This window comes from Ailuropoda melanoleuca, chromosome 9 (assembly GCF_002007445.2).
Source record: "Ailuropoda melanoleuca isolate Jingjing chromosome 9, ASM200744v2, whole genome shotgun sequence".
NCBI lineage: Eukaryota > Metazoa > Chordata > Mammalia > Carnivora > Ursidae > Ailuropoda > Ailuropoda melanoleuca.
In genome coordinates this window covers 78,478,846-78,483,765 of record NC_048226.1, presented here as the reverse complement: position 1 = coordinate 78,483,765, position 4,920 = coordinate 78,478,846, and the positions used below count along the sequence as shown (strand labels likewise).

The window sequence follows — 4,920 nt, the reverse complement described above, 5'->3', positions numbered from 1 at the left end:
AAGAAATGGGTATCTGAGATAGGAATACAGAATACTTTCAGTGAGACCTTATATGAAAACCTCTTATCCAAAATCTTTTTTTCATCATTGACAAGACTAGGACCACCCATTGCGATTTAATATACTTAAGTTGTCTGCTTGCTGGGTTGTTTTGGGCAAAGGACAAATGTGCACTAATTTTCTCTGCACTCACATTGTTATTTACTTACTTTCCTAGAATTTTTGTTACATTTGTTTAAATTCTCAGCAGTCTTTAAATAACCATTACCTAATAAACTTCAGCTCATATTTAATTGCATATAGGACAAGCTAGATTAGTAGAGTAATGGGGAGGTTTGAGTAGAAATCATTTTTATTTTTTCACTCAAGTATTTCTTTCAGAGTTGGATACTTTTGTCCCAGAAAACAATTAAAAAAAAATTCATGTATCTTCTCTGCTACCACCAGAGGGATTTTCAAAAAGAGACACAAAGAGAGGACTGCCTAGTGAGCTCTTCCTTCTACTTCCTTCCATTTTTATAAATTCAGGGACCTTTCACTGTCCAGCCTTTTGCTTGANAATTCAGGGACCTTTCACTGTCCAGCCTTTTGCTTGAGAAGCTGTAAAAAGTGCAGAGGAATGAGCATGATACAAGGAAGTATTTTATTCAAGATTTATTCTCCCTTGCGAATTGTCATTGCAAATGTAATTATATCCTCAGAAATTTCACATCACGTGGCATTTGTTCTTGTGTAACATTTATCAGTTGTAATTTATATACATATTTATGTGTTTAAATTCTCTTCACTAGATGGTAAGCTGCTTTAGACCAACTTCTATTTTTCTTTATTCCTGGTATATTATCTCACAAAGGACTGATATAAAGTAGTTGTTCCACAAATATCCAATGAATGAATTATTTTCTGGTACTCTTATTTTAAAATAGCTAGCTACTTTTGTCTACCACAAACAACATTCATAGGTAACATTGATTCCATGGGGGAAAATATGTTACAAGTTTGAAAACGATTTAGGAAAATTCAGTATCACTCAAACCCTGACTTGGGATTGCTCTTAAAGTATCAGGCATTCACTGTTAATAATTTAAATGTAAAATATTTGATATGAAAGAGAAAAAAAATGACATAACAAGAAATCAGTGCAACTTCAGCATTTGCATTCATTATAATTTGAATAATGGTAATTCCTAAAGTGTGCCTAGCACTTCCTATCTCCTAAACATCTTTCTGAGTGTTTTACGTGGAAATATTTTTAGTAAGTCCTCACAAAGTCCTTGTGAATTCAGTCCTGACTAGGAGAACTAATGTTCTATCACAAATAACTCACTTAAATCATTTGACTTTGGAATATCAATCTTAATTCTACTGCGGTAATCTTTTTTTTTTTAATTTTGAAGAGTTATAACAGCTCTCTAAACTCTTTAAAATTTCATAACCTCCTGAATTATATTTTTCCAATTTACTAGTATTTAACAATGACCTTAACCCATACCTGTCCATCTGCCTGCTCTCCCCCATATATTACCCTCATTCTTTTCTTTCTTCATCAGAAATATACATATTTATAAATATAGTAGATATCTGTATTATGTGTGTGAATGTAAATCTCTCTCTTCTCTCCCTTCCCCTCCCTCAACTTCTCCTTCTCCTCTTTTCCCTCCCTCCTTCTTCTCTTTCAGGACCTTTAGGTCACATACATACATGATTTTTTTCTCTTTTTTTTCCCCTTTAAATTATAATGTTAATTTATTTGATCCCCTCTGCCATCCCCAAGTGGTCAGATTCTTTTTTTCATTTCCTTGAGCTTTCTTTCAAAGGGCTAGCTTTTAATTCATTTGTTTTACTGTTTCATTTGTTTTACAAGGTATTCTAGCTCCTTCTGGGTGTTCAGTAACTTGGCAGTCTTCCATCTAGCTTCCTCAGGCAATATCAAAAGAAAACTCCTGGAGGAGTAATAGTGATTAAATGCCCAGACTACATGTACATTCTCGCATGTCCGTAGCACTCTGGAGAAATTAATTAGGCTTCACAGTACCCCTCTGTGATATTACTATTATCTCCATTTTACCTGTGCAAATCTCAACACAGACACTAAGGTTTTTGCCCAAAGTCAAAGAAAGTGTTAGTTTCTTACTGAGATTAACATTTAATTATTATTGTTTAAAGTCAATATTGGTTTTTGCTACTGTATCTCTCAGTGGTGTTCTCTCTCTCTGAATAAAACTAACATAATCTCATTATTATGTTATTATAAGTTTTTTTCATAAGATGATGTTTATGAAAGTGGTGAATATATGTATTCTTAGAGGTTTTTTTTATTACTTCAATACCATTACCTTATAATTTACGAATTACTTGCCTTGTGTTTCTCCAGTTTTCCTTATTAAAGTTGTTCAATCCATTTTTGTGTCATTGAGCTTTACCCTTATTTTTAATTGTGCAGCCTACATTTATAAATACTATATACCCTAATTAGCAGGATTTTTAAATGTTTTTCATTTTAAGTGTTTATTTTAATTTCAGTTAGTTAACATATGGCGTTATATTAGTTTTAGGGGTACAGTGTAGTGATTCAGCATTTCCATACAACACCCAGTGCTCATCAGGACAAGTGCCCTCCTTAATCCCCATCACCTATTTCACCCATCCCTCACCCACATCGCCTTTGTTAACTAGCAGTTTCTTCTCTATAGTGAGAAGTCTGTTTCTTGGTTTGCCTGTCTTTTTTCTTCCCCATGCTCATTTGTTTTGTTACATAAATTCTGCATATGAGCAAAATCATATGACATTTGTCTTTCTCTGACAGAGTTATTTTGCTCAGTATTATACCCTCTAACTGCATCCATGTGGTCACAAATGGCAAGATTTCAATCTTTTTATGGCTGAATAATATTCCATTGTATATATACACCACTTCTTTATCCATTTATCTGTCAGTGGACATGGGCTGCTTCTATAATTATAAATAATGCTGCTATAAACATAGGGGCTCATGTATCCCTTTGAATTAGTGTTTTTGTATTTTGGGGGTGAATAATAGTGCAATTACTGGATAATAGGTTAGTTCTATTTTTTAACTTTTTGAGGAACCTCCATGATGTGGCTGCAGAAGTTTACATTTCCACCAATAGTGCAAGTGGTTTCCTTTTTTCCCATATCCCAATCAACACTTGTTTCTTGAGTTTTTTATCTAACCATTTTGACAGGTGTGAGGCGATATCTCACTATAGTTTTGATTTGCATTTCCCTGATGATGAGTGATGTTGAGTATCTTTTAAAACAAGATCCTTTAAATGAGATTACTAGCAGCACTGATTTGGTACCCTAACACAGTAGCATCAGGTATCTGTAATGGTGGGCACTTTCTATTTCATGTCACAAAGGAAATAAAAATCTAATAATGCTACCCCAACTGTATTAATTTTTTATTAATTGTTACTGTCTTAATTACTATAGCTTTCTAATATAGTTTCAAGTCAGGGAACATAATGCCTCAAACTTTGTTCTTCTTTCTCAAGACTGCTTTGGGTATTTGGAATTTTTGAGGTTCCATGCAATTTTTAAATTATTTTGTCTATTTCTGTGAAAAGTGGCATTAATATTTCTGTTTAAAGGTTTATTTTTTCATTTATTTGAGAGAGAGAGAGTGTGTAAGAGAGCAAATGGGGGTGGGGCAGAGGGAGAGAATCTTCAAGCAGGTTCCCCACTGAACACAGAACCTAAAGCAGGGATCCATCCCAGGACCCTGAGATCATGACCTGAGCCAAAATCAGGCAGACTTTCAACTGACTGAGCCACCCAGGTGCACCAACCATTGAGATTTTGATACACATCTGCAATTTCCTTTGGGTAATGTAGACATTTTAACAATATTAATTCATTTCATCCATGAGCTTGGAATATCTTTTCATTTATTTGTGTACTCTTCACTTTCTTTCATATAGTTTTCAGCATACAGATCTTTTACTTGGTGGCATTTATTCCTAGGTATTTTATTTTTTTTTGGACAATGTAAAGGGGATTATTTTCTTAATTTCTCTTTTTGACAGTTTGTTGTTAATGTATAAAAACATAATGTATTTTTTAGTATTGATTTGTATCTTGCAATTTTACTAAATTTGTTAATTAGTTCCAACAGATTCTAGTGGAGTTTTGGGGGTTTTCTATATATAGAATCATGTCATCAACAATTATTGAGAGTTTTACTTCTTCCTTTCCAGTTGGATTACTTTTTATTTATTTTTCTTACCTAATTGCTCTGGATAGGACTTCCAATACTATGTTGAATAAAAGATGTGAGAGTGGTCATCCTGATGCTGGTATTATTCTTGACCTTTGAATATAATGTTAGCTGTGGGCTTGTCTTATATGGCCTTTATTATTTTGGGGTACATTCTTTCAATACCAGTTTTACTGAGAGTTTTTATCAAAAATAGATATTGAATTTTGGGATATGATTTTGCTACATCTATTAAGATGATTATATAATTTTTAGCTTTCATTTTGTTAATGTGGTGTATTACAGTGATTGATTTGTAGATGATAAAAATCTTTGTGTCCCTGGAATAAATCCTAGTTGCTCATGATGTATGATCTTTTTAATGTACTGTTGAATTTGGTTTGTTAATATTTAGTGAGGATTTTTGTATCTATGTTCATCAGAGATATCGGCCTGTAGTTTTCTTATTTATTTGTTTGTTTGTTTTTGGTTTGTTCTTCTGGTTTTAGAATCAGTGTAATGCCATCCGTGTAAAATGAGTTTGGAAGTATTTCCTTTTCTTCAATATTTTGGAGGAGTTTGAGAAGGATAGCTATTAAATCTTCATTGAACATTTACTAGAATTTAGTGGAACATTGAACATTTAGTAGAATTCACCAATGGTGAAGGTGTCTGGTCCTGAACTTTTATTTGTTGGGAGG

At 33.1% G+C, this 4,920-nt stretch overlaps 1 protein-coding gene across 1 annotated transcript in view; it reads left to right on the top strand.

Annotated features, from left to right (window-relative positions):
* The window catches only part of CSMD3 (CUB and Sushi multiple domains 3), a 1,149,842-nt gene that overhangs the window by 719,905 nt on the left and 425,017 nt on the right, over window positions 1-4,920 (top strand).